General features: G+C 40.9%; 1 long non-coding RNA gene across 1 annotated transcript; it reads left to right on the top strand.

Annotated features, from left to right (window-relative positions):
- The first annotated feature begins 602 nt into the window (after positions 1 to 602).
- On the top strand, positions 603 to 3,143 carry LOC119295773. The gene is made up of 3 exons (XR_005144228.1): positions 603 to 937; positions 1,035 to 1,146; positions 2,742 to 3,143. It is a non-coding gene; the product is annotated as an uncharacterized LOC119295773 (long non-coding RNA).
- The last annotated feature ends 18,126 nt before the right edge of the window (positions 3,144 to 21,269 follow it).

Raw genomic sequence — 21,269 nt, 5'->3', positions numbered from 1 at the left:
CATGGTTTGGGGCAACACGAAGGACTCCCTGGTTGAACTCGCCTCGGCCATCATCGACGCATACTACAAAAAGATGAAGCAGGATGCCAACAGAACACGTCCCGTATCCTGGCATGGGGCCTGGATGCGGCAACTAGATGAACCTCACCTCAGGTTCGCAGTCAAGAGCGTGTAGATATGCTACGAGACGCACAGACGGATCGTTGACATGAGGAGGTGCCTCGTTACCGAAATTGACGAGGCCGGATCGAGCCACAAGCAGAGCAGTGGCGGCAAGCGTCACAAGAAGTAGATGATGATCAGATGATCGTTTATCCTAGTTAATTAGGCATGTAATATATAGTTGACTTTGGTTTGTGAAAATGTCATGTGTGTAGTAGCCACCTATGTAATTGGATGTTTAATTTGGTTATACAACCATGTCCTTATAAGTGTGTGTATATATACAGGGTCGCGCTATTCGTCACCCAGAGTGAAAGAATTGTTATTCCCCATCCAAGCGAAACCACACACCGGGCGCTAAAGAAACAAAGTATGGAACATAAACTTACCTCACACATTGCAAGGAGACCCTGTGCGCAAAAGAAAAAGGCGCGTTAAATTTACTCTCCATCCCCTACCGAACTTATCGGGAGAAAACCCACTCTACAGACTGTGGGAGAGCTCTGCTATTTCCTGCACCATCTCAACTAGTCCACCTACGCTGCCCTGCGCTATTCGACACGAAGCCATGGCGGTTCCCCTTCTCTATAGGCCAACAGAGAAGGCCGCTCCATCCAAGCGGTTGCGAGCCGGCTGCGGTGGTTCCGCAGAAGGGGAATAGGTCATCCCACCGGTGGGATGCAGTTGAACTGAAGCGACAGTGCCAAGTTGGATCGCGATTTCGGCTGCGGAGCGGCGCTTGGCCGCAGCGACGCGCTCCACGAGCTTGAGAAGTGTATTGTCTCTCCTCTCCCATCCTCGTATCCTTGATTGATCCTCGCCTCCCTGATTGATCTAGGCCCATTGATCTGGGTCAATTTTTCATTGACTAGGTATGAATATGATTGACCTCATTTTCAAGCTTGGTCACTCGCTCACTGCACGCGCTCATGAGCTCAAGCCCCGCCCCTTACCTCCCTCTAACTTGGCGACCTCCATCCCCTGGTAAAATACTAAAATCCCTTTTTGTTTTTTATAGACTGAAATTTGTTTGTGTCGGCTGAATTTGTGTGTTTTCAGTTTGGCATCTAAATGGGGGTCGTAAGTTATGATGGGGACATTACTTGTCAGGGAATCACTTGGGCTTGTTATAGTAACAGCAGAACGAAATGACCATATTATATGAAATTATACTGCTTATGCTAAGGTTATAGTATTAGACAAAGGTGATTCTTTTTCAAATTAGTGACAAATCATAGCTCATTTTGTTGTGGAAGGACAATTTAACATTCAGTTACTTTCTCAGACTAAATTGATATCGGTTCATACAAATGACCTTGTCGCTGCTAATCTCAGGCCATCCAGGCAAGACATAGCTTCAATTTTTTTGGCATCAGTGCATGCTTGAAGCACTCTGCCTACAGAAAGCAAAACCTTTCCGATTATCTTGTAAAACCATCCACACACTCGCAGCTCCTGCTGCCCTAATGATAGAGCCATCCACATTGATTTTGATCCAGTTCATTCCGGCGGCTTCCAGCCAGATCAATTATGTACTCAACCACTCGCCCCTTTCTTCCGTGAGTAATTAACTGGTATATTGCTGCATGTGTTATTGCAGTGGGCAAGTGCAGAAAAGTTATGGCCTATTTGATGTGAAGAAGTTGAGGGGAATGTGTTGCAAACCATGATGTTTTCCTAACCTATTGATTTTGTCACAGGACTCGGTCGCCACTCCACAATTCCATATGGTGGCTACTGACAAATTTATTTGTACAATAAAGAAGCTAATTTGTTTAATCTTGTTAGATACACTTGCGGAATGCATAAGTAGCTTCATCATTGTCTTTTTATATTTTATATCTTCTGACATGAACTATTGCATCTACTGAGGTGATTGCGTTGGGAAGCTTGCCAGACTACATGCTAGGCTCTCTACCGCTATGCAATAGTATTTTTGTCAGTCTACAATCTAGTGCTCAGAATTATTCTGTTTGGAAATAACAAACATGACAAGCTTTTTTTCTGAAATTGTGGTCTGCATGTTCATAATAAATCACATGTTCATTTATGGAGTTCTTGAAAGAAAAAAGGTACTGATTGTGTGTGCAACACTTGATTACATGATTTAAAATGTTGTTGCTTATATCAAGAAGATTTTGGTCAAGAAATAAAAAAAGAACATACATAATTGTCAATACGTCGGGTTTTGTTTTGGAATTAAATGCTTTAGATCTGGGATGCCGCTTTTATATCCTCTATTGTGTTCAATCAGGTTTTATTAGATGATCAATTAATCTTTAGTTGCATCTAAAAAATGATCTTTAGTTTCACAGTGTCATCGGGTTGCAACTGAACATGACAAGAAACTGTTGTTCAAGGTGTTAATGATCTTCTGTTAGTTTTGAATATTCACAGATTTGCTTGTTAAAATCTTGTCAAGTTTCTTTGTGACAGTTACAGTTTAGCACAATTCCGAATATATTCTCTTGATATGAAAGGCATACATTAAAGAAATCAAAGTTTCATTCTCATTCTTGTGTAGCTTTGTGCATGCTTGTTGTTTAGCCTTTGGTGAAATCTGCAAGCTTTCATTGTAGGTGGTAATTGAATCAAGAAATTCAGTATGAACTTATAAAGTGTAGAGGTTCTACAGATGCAGCAACATCAAGGACTGCCGTGAGGAAGCACCTGGAGTGGAGTCACGACAACGTTGTGATTCTCATTAACCTATGAGAACGAACATAACCACAACCACGTACAGCCCCCGACCTATCCATGCTCGCCATGAATTCAGTAAAGCCCGACTGAAGTTACCAATCCCAGAAGAATATAGAAGAACTCTAAATTATTATGCCATGGATGGAACATGTCATTAATCTGGTCTTTGGTTATTCGGTCTGACAAAAGAATTGGATGTAAGTGAATTTTGTATCAGGAAGGCAAACATTACATTGCGTGTCGTTTTCATGATGTATAATGAATACTTGATCTTGGCTGCATCTTCCTTATGTTGGCAAACATTTACCTTATGAGTTATTCTGTCGATAAATCGTGCTTATCAAATATCCGTGTACAAGTACCACTGGAAATTTTTTCTTCTAACTTGTGTGCATTTTCAGAAGATTGCGATAGGCTTGTCAGTAAGTGTTATGTTAAGTGTATCTAAGAAAAATCATGTTGAATCCTAGTTTTGGATTCCTGCTCTGCATCTTCCTCCATGTTATTGCACAACACTTGTCTGCTAGATCATCACGGCGTGTGTTCACCTTGTTAACTCTAGAACACGCACGGGAAGATTCCTCATTAGCTCTAGATCACACACAGAATGATTCCTCATTAGCTCTAGATCACACATAGAAAGATTCCTTCGTGTTGTTGCCTAGACGATAAGAAATAAGAATTACTCGAATAGCGCATTACACGACATCAGAACTACTCAGGAAGCAGTTGGATTTCATGACATGCTTTACAATGAAGAAAGATGATGTGAGTTCATAAGACATAAATCATAAAAATAATATATTCAATACGCTGCTTGACAAAGTAGCATCTGAAAATATAAATATCTATAGACAGCTATCTTTCTGTAGCGAAAACTCTCCCGTTGATCTCAAGATGGGCATTGTTTTTTGGGCGAAAATGTGACGCCCCGAGATCGATGCTCTAGATGCCTTCTATTTATTTTATTGGTTGCCGTGTGTTTATTATGTTTGTTGCATTATCATAATTGTTTTGCATATTTCATTCCTATATGTTTATGCCATGTTCATGTTGAGTGCCTTGTCATATATTTGCTTCTTGCACCATGCTCATCTCACTTGTTATGTTGCATTGTACCCTTGTCATTTTGCATTTCATCATGCTCATCATGTGGGTTGCATTCTTCATGTTGTGTGTGCATCAGCCCTTGCTATCTCTCTCAAGCCATATGCCCATGTATCATCACCTCTCCCTTCCTTCTTCCTCATGTTTTTGCAAGTGACATTATTCCCTCCTCCATTAATGTTCATTTATTTCCTGGTGATCTTACTCAATGCCTTATACCTCTCTGACAAATTTGATCTCAATTGGACTTGATTTGGTTGGGTTCAAAAATGACTCAAGTTTGAATTAAATTCAAACCTGAATTATTTTTCTGTCCTTAAAAATGCCCAAAGCAATTTATTCAATTATGCACAAATTCTGGACTCCAGGGATATTCTCATATCTCTCACAACACTCTCCAATTCCTTGGTGCTTTTGCTCTTTTATTTCTGGTTGAAGAAATAGAAAAGGAGAGAGCAGGCCAGCGCAGCAGCAGCCCGGCCCAGCTCCAGCGCCTCCCGGAGCCCAGCTCTCCTCCCGCAGCCTCCTCGTGGTGAATCCACGCTGGACACCCGTCCAGGCCCCACCTGTAGCATCTCCTTCCCCTGTTTTCCTTCCTCCTCCCGATTTCTTTTCTCTCACAGTAAAACCTCCAGGGGACGCCCGCACATGGCCACGGTGGTTTCACCACGACCCCTCGACACCTCCTGGCCCTCCTATAAATCCAGCAACCCGCGCACCCTAGGGTTTTCCCCTCTCTGCCGCCACCCAAGGGGCTCTCCCCTGCCCTCCTTCTCCTCCTCCAAGGAAGACCGAAGAGAGAGAGAGAGAGAGAGAGAGAGAGAGAGAGAGAGAGCGCTGGAGCATCGCGCTTCATCGTCGGTGTGCTCTCCTTCGTCCCCACGCCCCGCGACCCCCGCCATCTTCTTCCTCGATGTCCGCTACTTCCTCTACGTCATGGAACGGACACCATCTCGCCTTCACGCCATCGGCCATGTCGTCTCCCTCCTCTGCTTCCTCTTCCTGCACGGTCAGAATTTCGCCAAGGTTCAGAGCTCCCTCCCATCGTCTCCGGCGTGTCTCCGTCTGTTAAATTGTGATCCAAATTCCAGTACTATATTGGACTAGACGTAGTACATACGGTGTGGGCCTTTGCGTTGGTACCGACGCGTACGAGTAGAACTTGTTTACTTCTCCTACAAGGACTCCTATGTGTTGCCCCTCATATATACCCCATGTAGTCGCACTTAAGACGGTCTGTCGTCTCGTGCTTGTAATACTCCTCCATCATAGTGATTGCGCCTTCGTGCGTCCGTGTTTTTCTCCCTCAAGGGTTTCCACGTAAAAATCCGTGTCTCTCTGTCTCGTTTATTTCTCGTTATTATCTAACAAGTGGTATAGGAGCTGAGGTATACATACGAGATTTGAGACGGGAGATTAGGGTTCGGACATGTGCACCGCCGCAAGCGTTTGTGGCGATCCCTTGAATCCGGAGCTGGATCGATTCGCCTACGAAGCCGAAACCGACAGAAGCCCTGTTCGTACGCACACGTACAAATCACTAAAGTTGTGGCCGTCCTTGTATGATCCACCGAGCCGTGCGTTGCTGTTGCTACTCGTTCAAGTCCCGAGGCGAAAGAGATCCGATTGCTGCTGCTCCACGTCATCGCAAGGGATCAACCAAAGCTGTTGCTGCTCACGCATCAAGGCGCCGTGATGACCTACAAGTGTAGGGGATCAACCATAGTCCTTTCGATAAGTAAGAATGTCGAACCCAACGAGGAGCAGAAGGAAATGATAAGCGGTTTTCAGTAAGGTTTTGTCTGCAAGCACTGAAATTGTAGGTGATAGATAGTTTTGTGATAAGATAAATTGTAACGAGTAACAAGTAAATAAGGTAAATAAAGTGCAGCAAGGTGGCCCAATCCTTTATGTAGCAAAGGATAAGCCTGGACAATTTCTAATAATGATAAAGGAGCTCCCGAGGACACATGGGAATTATCGTCAAGCTAGTTTTCATCAAGTTCATATGATTCGCGTTCGGTACTTTGATAATTTGATATGTGGGTGGACCGGTACTTGGGTACTGCCCTAACTTGGACAAGCATCCCACTTATGATTAACCCCTATTGCAAGCATCCGCAACTACAAAAGAAGTATTAAGGTAAACCAAACCACAACATTAAACATATGGATCCATATCAGCCGCTAACAAAGCCACGCATAAACTAGGGTTTAAGCTTCTGTCACTCTAGCAACCCATCATCTACTTATTACTTCCCCATGCCTTCCTCTAGGCCCAAATAATGGTGAAGTGTCATGTAGTCAACGTTCACATAACACCACTAGAGGAAAAGACAACATACATCTCATCAAAATATCAAACGAATACCAAATTCACATGACTACTAATAGCAAGACTTCACCCATGTCCTCAGGAACAAACGTATCTACTCACAAAGCATATTCATGTTCATAATAAGAGGAGTAATAATATGCATAAAGGATCTGAACATATGATCTTCCACCAAGTAAACCAATTACCATCAAGTACAAGGAGTAATCAACACTACTAGCAACCCACAAGTACCAATTTGTGGTTTTGATACAAGATTGGATACAAGAGATGAACTAGGGTTTTGAGAGGAGATGGTGCTGGTGAAGATATTCATGGAGATTGACCCCCCCCCCCCGATGAGAGGATCATTGGTGATGACGTTGGTGATGATTTCCCCCTCCTAGAGGGAAGTGTCCCCGGTAGAACAGCTCCATCGGAGCCCTAGATTGATTCCGCCAAGGTTCCGCCTCGTGGCGGCGGAGTTTCGTCCCGTAAGCTTTCCCATGATTTTTTCCAGGGTAAAAGTGATGATATAGCAGAAGATGGACGCCGGGGGCCCACCAGGGGTCCCAGGAGATAGGGGGCGCGCCCTATAGGGGGGGCCTCCTGTCTCCTGGACAGGGTGTGGGCCCCTTGGTGTATTTCTTCTGCTCAGAAATTCTTATTAATTCCAAAAATTTGTTTCGTGGAGTTTCAGGACTTTTGGAGCTGTGCAGAATATGTTTCTAACGTTTGCGCCTTTTCCAGCCAGAATTCCAGCTGTCGGCATTCCCCCTCTTCATGGTAAACCTTGTAAAATAAGAGAGAATAGCCATAAGTATTGAGATATAATGTGTAATAATAGCCCGTAATGCGTAAATATTGATATAAAAGCATGATGCAAAATGGACGTATCAACTCCCCCAAGCTTAGACCTCACTTGTCCTCAAGCGGAAGCCGAGATCGAAATATATGTCCACATGTTTAGAGATAGAGGTGTCGATAAAAATAAAGTACGGACATGAGGGCAGCATGATCATTTTAATAACAACAACATATATAGATTTTGTCATATGATTTCCTATCCTCAAGTAACGAGCAGTTCACAATGTCAAGTATGGTTCAAAAACTTCATTGAGAACTAACAAACTATAATCTCAGTCATTGAAGCAATTACAATTTATCATAACATCAGAAAGAGTCAATAATAGAGCTTTTTAGCAAGCTCACATACTCAACTATCTCGTAGTCTCCTACAATTGCTAACACTCACGCAGTACTTGTGGTTATAGAGTTTCAGCCGGACACTGAGAAAGATAGGGGCTTATTGTATTGCCTCCCAATGTATTCACCTTTAGGTGATGTCAACAAAAATAGCCCATGCTAACTTACATCCAATTGGATATATATATCATGATCTTTCAAACACGAGGAGCTTGCCAAAGGATAAAATGAAAAAGGGAAATGTGAGGATCACCTTGACTCAAGCATACAGTAAAGACATAAAGTAAAAGATAGGCCCTTCGCAGAGGGAAGTAGAGGTTGTCATGCGCGTTTAGGGTTGATGCACAAAATCGTAATGCAAAAGAACATCACTTTATATTGCCCCTTGTATGAGGACCTTTATTATGCAGTCCGTCGCTTTTATTACTTCCACAACAAGTTCGTACAAAGCTTATTTTCTCTGCACTAATAAGTCATACATATTTAGAGAGCAATTTTTATTGCTTGCACCGATGACAACTTACTTGAAGGATCTTACTCAATCCATAGGTAGGTATGGTGGACTCTCATGGCAAAACTGGGTTTAGGGATATTTGGAAGCACAAGTAGTATCTCTACTTGGTGCAAGGAGTTTGGCTAGCATGAGGGGAAAGGCAAGCTCGACATGTTTGGAAGGTCAATGACAATATACTTTAACTGAGATGTCGGAAAACATAAACTATTGCATTGTCTTCCTTGTCCAACGCCAACTCTTTTAGCATGTCATACTTAATGAGTGCTCCCAATTATAAAAGGTGTCCCAGATAATATATTTATATGTGAACCCCTCTTTCCTTATCACTTCCTATTAATTGGAACGATGACCAAGGCTACGTTCATCAACTCTCAACAAATTTTATGCCTCATACTTTCTATATGTGAAGTTATCACTATCCATAAGATCAATATGAACTCTTTTATTCTTTCTACTTTCTCAAGATCATAGCAACATAGCAAAGCCCTTGACTCAACACTAATCTTTATTATAGATAGCTCACGGACTTGATTACAAAAAGAGATCACAAAGCAAAACTCAAACTATTTGATATCAAAACTTCAATCTACTAGATCAAGATACTACTGAAAGGATTGAACTAAATAAAGCGGTAAAGATAAGAGTGTGATGGTGATACGATACCGGGGCACCTCCCCCAAGCTTGGCAGTTGCCAAGGGGAGTGCCCATACCCATGTGATTATGTCCTCAGAGGTGGTGATGGTGGAGTTGTTGATGATGTAGGCTTGTCGTCCGTCTTCCAAGGCATAGGCTCTCCATCATAGAAGGATGCTTGAGTCTTCGGGATCCTTAAATCTGCAGCCAAACTCATCCTCTTGAATCTATATTCATACTCACAGTTCTGGTTTTGCAGGTCAAAGATCTGGGCATGGAGGTGCTCGATTTTCTCTTGAAGCTTGAAGATGGTCTCCCCAATGACTTTGGCGTCTAGCTTGTGGTTGTTGGTGAACTCCGTGATCATCATCTGGTTGGTGTTGAGTCCACGCTCCACCATCCCTTGACACTTGAAAACTTCTTGCTCCACGGCTTCGAGCTTTGTCTCCACGCTCCCGGTATGCCTTGGTCCCTCCACATCGCGGATGTGCAGCACCCCCTCATGCATCTCAATGGGTTGAGGGTGTTTCAGCATCTCCGCGAGATGGGGATTGATAACCCACTCGAAAAACTTGTCCTTGGGAGCGCTTGGAGACACCATGATGCTCTAGATTTGAAACAGAAACAACTCGAAACGAAAACAGAGGATATTTGCATGATACGGTGGTCAAAACCTTCGAGAGTATATATAATGAATTTTTACCGACCAAAATATGTAACAACAAGAAAACGGAGTCCGGGAGGCACACAAGGTGCCCACGAGACAGGGGGCGCGCCCTACAGGGGGGCGCCCTCCACTCTCATGGGAGCCTCGTGTCCCTTTCGGACTACTTCTTTCTTCCTAAAATTATTAAATATTCCAAAACTGATAAAAATTGCCTTTGGAGTTATTTTGGAGTCGGTCTACTTACTGTACCACATACCTATACCTTTTCGGAGTCTTGAACATTCTGGAAAGTGTCCCTTATGTATTCCTCAGGGGTTACGGTTTCAATAATATTAGTTTCAACATTGATAGGATTACCTGAAATATAATGTTTAATTCTTTGACCGTTTACCACCCTTGGACTTGTGCCTTCGAAGTTGTTGATTTTTATAGCACCAGAATGATAGACCTCCTCGATAATGTAGGGTCATTCCCATTTTGAGAGAAGTTTTCCTGCAAAAAATCTTAAATGAGAGTTGAATAATAAAACATAGCCTACGTTAAACTCACGCTTTTGTATCCTCTTATCATGCCAGTGTTTGACTTCCTCTTTGAAAAGCATGGCATTCTCATAGGCTTGGGTTCTCCATTCATCAAGTGAGCTAATGTCAAACAACCTCTTCGCACCGGCAAGTGTGAAGTCATAGTTGAGCTCTTTAATAGCCCAATATGCCTTATGTTCAAGTTCAAGAGGTAAATGACACGCTTTTCCATAAACCATCTTATAAGGAGACATACCCACAGGATTTTTGTATGCAGTTCTATAGTCCCATAATGCATCATCAAATTTTTTGGACAAATTTTTTCTAGATCTATTCACAATCTTTTGCAAAATTAATTTGAGCTCTCTATTGCTCAACTCTACTTGACCACTGGACTGCGGATGATAAGGAGATGCTATTCTATGATTGACATCATACTTAGCAAGCATCTTACGGAAAGCACCATGAATAAAATGTGAACCACCATCAGTCATAAGATATTTAGGGACTCCAAACCTCAGAAAAATAACTTCTTTAAGCATTTTAATAGAAGTTTTATGATCAACACTACTAGTTGGACTAGCTTCTACCCACTTAGTAACTTAATCAACAGCAACTAAAATATGTGTATAACCATTAGAGGCAGGAAAAGGTCCCATATAATCAAAGCCCCAAACATTAAATGGTTCAATAAAAAGAGAACAATTCATAGGCATTTCTTGACGTCTACTAATGTTACCTATTCTTTGGCATTCATCACAAGAAAACTTACGAGCATCTTTGAAGAGAGTAGGCCAGTAAAAACCAGATTGTAGTACCTTGTGTGCAGTTCTATCTCCAGCGTGGTGTCCTCCATAAGATTCAGAGTGACACTTACGTAGAATCTATTCCTGTTCATGCTCAGGCACACAATGTCTAATAAGACCATCAACTCCTTCTTTATAAAGGTGTGTATCATCCCAGAAGTAATGTCTAAAATCATAAAAGGACTTTTTCTTTTGCTGGTATGTGAAAGTAGGAGGTATAAATTTAGCAACAATATAAATAGCATAATCAGCATACCAAGGAGCAGTACGAGAAGCATTGACGACCGCTAATTGTTCATCAGGAAAGCTATCATTAATAGGCAGTGGGTCATCAAGAACATTCTCTAACCTAGACAAGTTATCTGCAACGGGGTTCTCAGCTCCCTTTCTATCAATAATATGCAAGTCAAATTCTTGGAGCAGGAGAACCCATCTAATGAGCCTAGGCTTAGCATCTTTCTTTTCCATAAGATATTTAATAGCAGCATGATCAGTGTGAATAGTAACTTTGGAATCAACAATATAAGGTCAAAACTTATCACATGCAAACACAACTGCTAAAAACTCTTTTTCAGTAGTAGCATTATTTCTCTGGGCAGTATCAAGAGTCTTACTAGCATACTGGATAACATTCATTTTCTTATCAACTCTTTGCCCTAGAACAACACCTACAACATAATCACTAGCATCGCACATAATTTCAAAAGGTAAATTCCAATCAGGCGGCCGAACAATAGGTGCAGTGATCAAAGCTTTCTTAAGTACTTCAAATGCTTCTACACAATCATCATGAAAGACAAAAGGAATATCTTTTTGCAATAAATTAGTCAGAGGCCTGGAGATTTTAGAAAAGTCCTTAATGAACCTCCTATAAAAACCGGCATGACCAAGGAAACTTCTTATACCTTTTATGTCCTTGGGACATGGCATCTTTTCAATAGCATCAACTTTGGCTTTATCAACTTCAATACCTCTCTCAGAAATCTTGTGCCCCAAGACAATGCCTTCATTAACCATAAAGTGACTCTTTTCCCAATTCAGGATGAGACTAGTGTCTTCGCATCTCTGCAAAACTCGATCAAGGTTGCTCAAACAATCATCAAAAGAGGATCCATAAACGGAAAATTTGTCCATGAATACCTCACAAATCTTTTCACAAAAATCAGAGAATATAGCCATCATGCATCTTTGAAAGGTAGCAGGTGCATTACATAAACCAAAAGGCATACGTCTATAAGCAAAAGTACCAAAAGGGTAAGTAAAAGTAGTTTTAGATTGATCCTTCGCTGACACAGGTATCTGAGAGAAACCAGAATAACCATCTAGAAAGCAAAAATGTGTGTGTTTGGATAGCCTTTCTAGCATTTGATCAATAAAAGGTAAAGGGTAATGATCTTTCTTAGTAGCTTTATTTAACTTACGGAAATCAATTACCATCCTATAACCTGTAATAATTCTTTGCGGGACCAATTCGTCTTTATCATTAGGAACAACGATAATACCCCCCTTTTTAGGAACATAATGAACAGGGCTTACCCATTCACTATCAGCAACGGGATAAATAATACCTGCCTCAAGGAGCTTTAGTATCTCCTTTCTTACCACTTCCTTCATCTTGGGATTTAATCGTCTTTGAGGATCTCTAACTGGTTTGGCATCGTCCTGCAATGTAATCTTGTGTTGACATAACGTGGGACTAATGCCCTTAAGATCATCCAGAGTATATCCAATAGCTGCTCGGTGCTTCTTCAGAGTTTTCAATACTCTTTCTTCTTCTTTCTCTGAAAGGTTAGCACTAATAATAACAGGATATATTTCTTTTTCATCAAGATAAGCATACTTAATATTATCAGGTATTGCTTTGAGTTCAAACACGGGATCACCCTTGGGTGGAGGGGGATCCCCAAGAATTTCAATGGGAAGGTTATGTTTCAGCAGAGGTTCCTGTTTAAGGAACACTTCATCTATTTCCTCCCTTTCATTCATAAACATATCATTTTCATGGTCTAGCAAATATTGTTCTAACGGAACGGTTGGAGGAACAGCAATGGAAGCAAGACCAATAATTTCATCCTTACTAGGTGGTTCCCTTTCACGAGGTTGTCTACTAAACTTAGCGAGATTAAAGTCATGAGACATACCAACAATGCCAATAGTGACAATATTCTTTTCACAAATAATCTTAGCACTAGATGTATTCAAGAAGGGTCTACCAAAAATAATGGGACAAAAATCATCTTGTGGGGAACCAAGAACAAGAAAATCAGTAGGGTATTTAACCTTCCCACACAAAACTTCAACATCTCTAACTATCCCAATAGGTTTAATGGTATCCCTATTAGCAAGCTTAATAGTAACATCAATGTCTTCTAATTCAATGGGTGCAATGTCGTGCATAATTTCTTTACATAGATCATAAGCTATCGCACTAGCACTAGCACCGATATCACATAATCCATGATAACAATGATCTCCTATTTTAACAGAAATAACAGGCATGCCTACAAGAGGTCTACGTGTCTTAGTATCAGGTCTAGCAATATTAGCAGTCTCACCCAAGAAAGAAATAACATGCCCATCTAAATCCTCATCCAAGAGATCTTTAACCATAGCAATACTAGGTTCAACATTAATTTGTTCAGGAGGTGTATAAGTCCTAGTATTACTCTTACGAACAACAGTCGAAGTTTTAGCATGACCCTTTATCCTAATAGGAAAAGGAGGTTTTTCCACATAAGCGGTAGGAACATTAGGATCACTATAGGTAATAGTCTTTTCTTCGACTGTAATAGGTGCAACTACTTTCACTTCAACAGGAGGATTATATTTAAACCACTTCTCTTTCGGGAGATCAACATGAGTAGCAAAAGATTCACAGAAAGAAGCTACTATCTCAAAGTCAAGTCCATACTTAGAGCTAAATCCACGGAAAGCATCGGTATCCATAACAGATTTAACACAATCGAACTTAGGTGTCATACCTGACTCCTTACCATCATCGGAACCCCAATCTTCAGAGTTGCGTTTAATTCTTTCCAATATGCCCCGTTTGAAATCAATAGTCTTCAGCATATAAGAACCAGCACAGGAAGTATCGAGTAGGTTGCGATTATCAAGAGAAAGCCGAGCATAAAAATTCTGAATAATCATTTCCCGAGAGAGCTCATGATTGGGGCATGAATATAACATTGACTTAAGCCTCCCCCAAGCTTGAGCGATGCTTTCTCCTTAGCGAGGACAGAAATTATATATGTAATTACGATCACGATGGACAAGATGCATAGGATAGAGTGGTGAAATTCCAACTTCAATCGCTTATAATTCCAAGATCTCGTATCATCACATAGCCTATACCATGTCAATGCATATCCCTTCAAAGATAAAGGGAAGACCGTCCTTTTGAAAACATCATCGGGAATACCTGCAAGCTTAAATAATCGACAAAGTTCATCCACAAAGATAAGATGTAAATCGGGATACAATGTTCCGTCTCCTGCAAATGGATTAGCTAGCAGTTTTTCTATCATACCCGAAGGAATCTCAAAGTGAATATTTTCATAAAGTTCAGTAGGTTGAGGAGCAACTCTTTGCTCTTCTGGTTGGGGTGAAGATACCCCAAACAATCCCCTCAAAGGATTAGTTTCCATAGTGATAAGTAACAGAAAATTTCAGCACACTATATAAATGTTTCCTTACCAAGTTCCACTCACCAAAAGCGCTACACTCCCAAGCAACGGCGCGAGAAAAGAGTCTTCATGACCCACAAGTGTAGGAGATCAATCGTAGTCCTTTCGATAAGTAAGAGTGTCAAACCCAACGAGGAGCAGAAGGAAATGATAAGCGGTTTTCAGTAAGGTTTTCTCTTGGAAGCACTGAAATTGTAGGTGATAGATAGTTTTGTGATAAGATAAATAGTAACGAGTAACAAGTAAATAAGGTAAATAAAGTGCAGCAAGGTGGCCCAATCCTTTATGTAGAAAAGGATAATCCTTGACAATTTCTAATAATGATAAAGGAGCTCCCGAGGACACATGGGAATTATCGTCAAGCTAGTTTTCATCACATTCATATGATTCGCGTTCGATACTTTGATAATTTGATATGTGGGTGGACCGGTACTTGGGTACTGCCCTAACTTGGAGAAGCATCCTAGTTATGATTAAACCCTATTGCAAGCATCGCAACTACAAAAGAAGTATTAAGGTAAACCTAACCACAACATTAAACATATGGATCCATATCAGCCCCTAACGAAGCAATGCATAAACTAGGGTTTAAGCTTCTGTCACTCTAGCAACCCATCATCTACTTATTACTTCCCCATGCCTTCCTCTAGGTCCAAATAATGGTGAAGTGTCTTGTAGTCGAAGTTCACATAACACCACTAGAGGAAAAGACAACATACATCTCATCAAAATATCGAACGAATACCAAATTCACATGACTACTAATAGCAAGACTTCACCCATGTCCTCAGGAACAAAGGTAACTACTCACAAAGCATATTCATGTTCATAATCAGAGGAGTAATAATATGCATAAAGGATCTGATCATATGATCTTCCACCAAGTAAACCAATTAGCATCAACTACAAGGTGTAATCAACACTACTAGCAACCCACAGGTACCAACTTGTGGTTTTGATACAAGATCGGATACAAGAGATGAACTAGGGTTTTGAGAGGAGATGGTGCTGGTTAAGATGTTGATGGAGATTGACCCCCTCCCGATGAGAGGATCGTTGGTGATGATGTTGGTGATGATTTCCCCCTCCCGGAGGGAAGTGTCCCCGGCAGAACAGCTCCGCCGGAGCCCTAGATTGATTCCGCCAAGGTTCCGCCTCATGGCGGCGGAGTTTCGTCTTGTAAGCTTGCCCATGATTTTTTCCAGGGTAAAAGTGATGATATAGCAGAATATGGACGACGGGGGCCCACCAGGGGGCCCAGGAGATAGGGGGTGCGCCCTATAGGGGGGGGCTCTTGTCTCCTGGACACGGTGTGGGCCCCCTGGTGTATTTCTTTCACTCAGAAATTCTTATTAATTCCAAAAAGTTGTTTCATGGAGTTTCAGGACTTTTGGAGCTGTGGAGAATAGGTTTCCAAAGTTTGCTCCTTTTCCAGCCAGAATTCCAGGTGCCGTCATTCCCCCTCTTCATGGTAAACCTTGTAAAATAAGAGAGAATAGCCATAAGTATTGAGATATAATGTGTAATAACAGCCCATAATGCAATAAATATTGATATAAAAGCATGATGCAAAATGGACGTATCACCCTGCCACCAAATCAAGTTGTCGTGACGTGCTAATTCCCTTACTCGTCTCCCAAGATCTAATTGATCACGTACTACTACAACTAGTACTACTCAGTTCACGTGAAGGCCTTTATCTACCAAGACATACCAGGTGCTATTTACTCTATTTGACCTCAAATTAATTCTATCCATAATTTTTCTATCAGCTTGTACTACTTTGTGAACACAGATTTAATCTACTCATGGCATCCATGAAGTACGATCTTCCGCTGCTGGACCGTGACACAAGGTTTACCCTATGGCAAGTCAAGATGCGGGCGTAGTTGGCACAGTCCGACTATGATGAAGCACTGGATGTTTTGGAAAGAACAGAATTCAGGACTGGATTGATGAGGAGAAAATAATTGATTGTAAGGCTTTGTCAAAAATTCAACTCCATTTGCATAATAATATTTTGCAGGAAGTTTTGAGCGAGAAAACTGCCGCCGCTCTATGGTTAAAGCTGGAAGGGATTTGCATGACTAAAGATCTCACCAGCAAGATGCATCTGAAGAAGAAATTATTCCTGCACAGGTTACTCGAGGGAGGTAATGTTTTGAATCATATTTCAGAATTTAAAGAGATCATATCTAATCTAGCTGCAATGGTGGGTAAGTATGAAGCGGAAGATACTGCTTTAATGTTACTTTGTTCACTGCCAAGTTCTTATACCAATTTTCGAGACACCATATTATATAGTCGTGATACTCTCACGCTTAATCAAGTTTATGAAGCTTTGAACTCTAAGGAGAAGATGAATTTAATGGTGCCTCTTGATGGTTCGAGTTCATCCCAAGCCGAGGGATTATCTGTTCATGGCAGGACAAAGGGGAAGAACTCTCATAATGGAAATAGAGGCAAAAGTAAGAACGGCTACAGGGGACGGTCGCAATCCAGAGACAAGAAGTATTGCAGATATTGCAAGAGAGACGGGCATGTCATCTCAGAGTGTTTCAAGTTGCAGAACAAGGAAAAGAGGAAAGGTAACAAACAAGGTGAAAATTCTGCTAACGTTGCTCGTGATGATAGTTCCGATGATGCTCTTGTCGTTATTGCTGGATGTGCTGAGACCAATGATGAGTGGGTACTTGACACTGCATGCACTTTTCATATGTGTCCACATAGAGATTGGTTTACTACCTTTGATTCCACTACTTCTGCTGGTTCCGTTTTGGGTTTTGATAATTCACCATGCAAGATTGAAGGCATAGGTTCCGTTCGAATCAAGATGTTTGATGGCACAATCAAAACTTTGACAGATGTTCGGTATATTCCAAAGATGAAGAGAAATCTTATTTCCGTGAGTGCCCTTGATGCAAAGAGGTACAAGTATTTAGGTGGAGATAGTGTTTTGAAAGTCACCAAAGGTTCCCTTGTTGTGATGAAAGGTGACTTAAGTTCGACCAATGGTCTTTATTACCTTCGAGGTTCTACCGTTTCAGGTAATGCTACTCCAGTTATTTCAAAGAATTCTGATTGTGATGCTGCTAACCTTTGGCATATGCGTCTTGGACATATGAGTGAACTTGGTTCAGCAAAGTTAAATAAGAGAGGTCTTCTCGATGGATATGAACCTGGTAAATTAAAGTTTTGTGAGAATTGTATCTTCGGCAAGCACAAGAGGGTGAAGTTCAACACTTCGACTCATACAACTGAAGGTATTCTTGATTATGTGCATTCTGATTTATGGGGTCCATCTCGCAAGAAGTCTCTAGGTGGTGCTAGTTACATGCTGACTATTATTGAAGATTATTCGAGAAAAGTTTGGCCTTATTTCTTGAAGCATAAATATGAAGCATTCTCAGCATTTAAGGAGTGGATGATTATGATTGAAAGGAAAACTGAAAAGAAGGTAAAAACACTTCGCACTGATAATGGTATGGAATTCTATTCTAAGCAATTTAAAAATTATTGCAAGTCTGAAGGCATTGTCAGACACTACACCGTTCCTTATACTCCTCAACAAAACGGTGTTGCTGAGCGTATGAACAGGACTATTATTTCCAGAGCCCGTTGCATGTTGTCCAATGCAGGTTTGCATAGGCGTTTTTGGGTTGAGGCCACTTCCACTGCTTGTTATCTCATTAACCGTTCACCATCTATTGCTCTTAATAAGAAAACTCCAATTGAGGTTGGTCTAGTTCACATGCTGATTATTCACAGTTGAGAGTTTTTGGTTGCACAACTTATGCTCATGTTGATAATGGAAAGTTGGAGCCTAGGGCTGTTAAGTGCATCTTTCTTGGTTATAAGTCTGGTGTTAAAGGTTTTAAATTGTGGAATCCTGAAACCCGGAAGGTTGTTATTAGCAGAAATGTTATCTTTAATGAATCTGCTATGTTACATGATGTTTCATCTACTAATGTTCCCGATGAGAGTGAACAATAGCCTATTTTTCAGGAGCGTACTATTCAGGTGGAGCATGTTATTGACACAGGTGATACATCTGGTAATGAAATTGTTGATGCGCATGATGAACCCATCGTTGATGATGAACATGTCACTCCCACTCCAAATCAGCCTATTGTTCCATCTAGTTGGAATCTTGCATGTGACAGAGTTAGGCGGGGTATTAATAAACCTGACAGGTTAATTGAAGAATACAATATTGTTTCTTTTGCTTTATCTGTTGCGGAAGAAATTGAAGGTAATGCCGAGCCTTCTTCATATTCCAAGGCTATTATTTCTGGTGATAGTAATAAGTGGATGACCGCTATGCATGATGAGATGGAATCACATGAAGAGAATGGCACTTGGGATTTAGTAAAATTGCCTAGAGAGAAGAAACCTATTCGTTGCATGTGGGTTTTCCAGAGGAAAGAAGGTGTTTCTCCTAATAATGAGACAGGATATAAAGCAAGGTTAGTTGCTAAAAGTTATAGCCAGATTCCAGGTATTGACTATAACAAAGTCTTTTCTCCTGTTGTGAAGCATTACTCTATTCGCACTTTACTCAGTATTGTTGCCATGCATGATCTTGAGCTTGAACAATTGGATGTTAAAACTGCATTCTTACATGGAGAATTAGAAGAGGATATTTATATGGAACAACCTGAAGGTTTTGTTATTCCTGGAAAAGAAAATCTTGTCTGCAAGTTAAAGAAATCTCTTTATGGATTGAAGCAATCCCCGAGACAGTGGTACAAGAGATTTGACACTTTTATGCTCTCTCTCAAGGTTTCAAAAGGTCTAATTATGATGGTTGTGTTTATTTGAAAACTATCAATGATTCAACTATTTATTTGCTCCTTTATGTTGATGATATGCTTATTGCTGCAAAGAGTATGTCAGAGATTAATGAACTCAAGAAGCAATTGAGTAATGAATTTGAGATGAAGGATTTGGGTGCAGCAAAGAAAATTCTTGGCATGGAAATATCCAGAGATAGACCATCTGGAAAAGTATATCTAAGTTAGAAGGGATATATTGATAAAGTTCTTCGTCGTTTTAATATGCATAATGCCAAGCCGGTGAGTACACCGTTAGCTACATAGTTCAAATTGTCATCAGCTTTATGTCCTAAGTCAGATTCCGATATTGAGTACATGTCTAGAGTTCCCTATTCAAGTGCAGTTGGTTCACTTATGTATGCCATGGTTTGTTCTCATCCGGATTTATCATATGCATCGAGTGTTGTCAATAGATACATGGCTAATCCTGGAAAAGAGCATTTGAAAGCAGTTCAATGGATTTTCAGATACCTGCAAGGTACTTCTAATCCTTATTTACAGTTTGGGAAAACTGGAGATGGACTTGTGGGTTTTGTTTATTCTGATTTTGCTGGTGATTTGGATAAGAGAAGATCACTCACAGGTTATGTTTTCACCATTGGTGGTTGTGCTGTGAGTTGGAGAGCAACTTTGCAGTCTATTGTGGCTTGTTCCACTACTGGTGCCGAGTATATGGCTATTTCTGATGCATGCAAAGAAGCTATCTGGTTGAAAGGTTTGTACACTGAGCTTTGTGGAGATTCATCTTGCCCTACCATATTTAGTGACAGTCAAGGTGCTACATATCTTACCAAGAATCCAATGTACCATGAGAGAACAAAGCACATTGATGTCACATATAACTATATTCGAGATGTTGTTGCTGAAGGTGATTTGAAGGTATGCAAGATAAGTACTCGTGATAATCCTGCTGATATGATGACAAAGCCAATTCCGACCAATAAGTTTGAGCTTTGCTCAGGCTTAGTTGGTATTTCTCATTAGTCCTATGGACTTTGACGCACAAGGTGTTTATGATGATTTGGATGGAGTTATTCACTTTCTTTGACTACTGGTGGGAATTTTGCTCAAGGTGGAGGTTGTTAAATTGTGATCCAAATTCCAGTACCGTATTGGACTAGACGTAGTACATACGGTGTGGGCCTTTGCGTTGGTACTGACGCGTACGAGTACAACTTGTTTACTTGTCCTACAAGGACTCCTATGTGTTGCCCCTCATATATACCCCATGTAGTCAGACCTAAGACGGTCTGTCGTCTTGTGCTTGTAATACTCCTCCATCATAGTGATTGCGCCTTCGTGCGTCCGTGTTTTTCTCCCGCAAGGGTTTCCACGTAAAAATCTGTGTCTGTCTGTCTCGTTTATTTCTCGTTATTATCTAACACCGTCGACCTCGTCGTGTCATATGGTGAGCTGGGTAACGCCCCTTCCTCTCCATTCCTTCCTCTCGATGTTGTGTAACGCCCCGAGACCGACGCTCCAGAAGACTTCCAGCTATTCCGAGCTTTGCCATGTGTTTTATTTGCTTGTTGCATTGCATCATGTCATCATGCCATCATATCATTAATTTTATAACTCTTTTAAATAAATTGTATGGATTTTCGATCCATTTAAATCGAGGGAATTCACTTGTGATTTCTCTTTATAACATATTAAAGCCTCTCAATATTATTAGGGAGCTATAATAAAATTATTCCATTTATGTGGAATTACCTTTGACACACTTGCAAATAAATCTCAATGCCTTTGTTATCTCAATTCTTGGTCTCCGACTTGTCCTCTTATTATTTTATCGTTTTATCGAGGCTCTTCCTAAATGTTCAACATTTTCGGAAACTTCGGATTCCTACTCCTTGTTCAAACCATTTGAATTAAATTCAAATGTAAACCTTGCAATCTTGCCCACTCCATTTTTATTGAAACAAGCTCATTTTTATGAGTCCGGGAAAAATACCCTCCTGCTCAAGCTCCACCTCTAACCTCTCTTTCTTTTCTTTCTCATTTCTGTTTTATTTTTATTTTTTTTAGAGTGAGAGAGTGCCCAGCAGCCAGGCCGGCCTGCTTCCCCGCAGTCCTTTCGGCCCAAGGCCCAGCCGCGCCCCGCTGTAAACCCTAGC

Source organism: Triticum dicoccoides, chromosome 4B (assembly GCF_002162155.2).
Source record: "Triticum dicoccoides isolate Atlit2015 ecotype Zavitan chromosome 4B, WEW_v2.0, whole genome shotgun sequence".
In the NCBI taxonomy this organism is placed as follows: domain Eukaryota; kingdom Viridiplantae; phylum Streptophyta; class Magnoliopsida; order Poales; family Poaceae; genus Triticum; species Triticum dicoccoides.
This window is presented reverse-complemented; position numbering and strand designations above follow the sequence as displayed.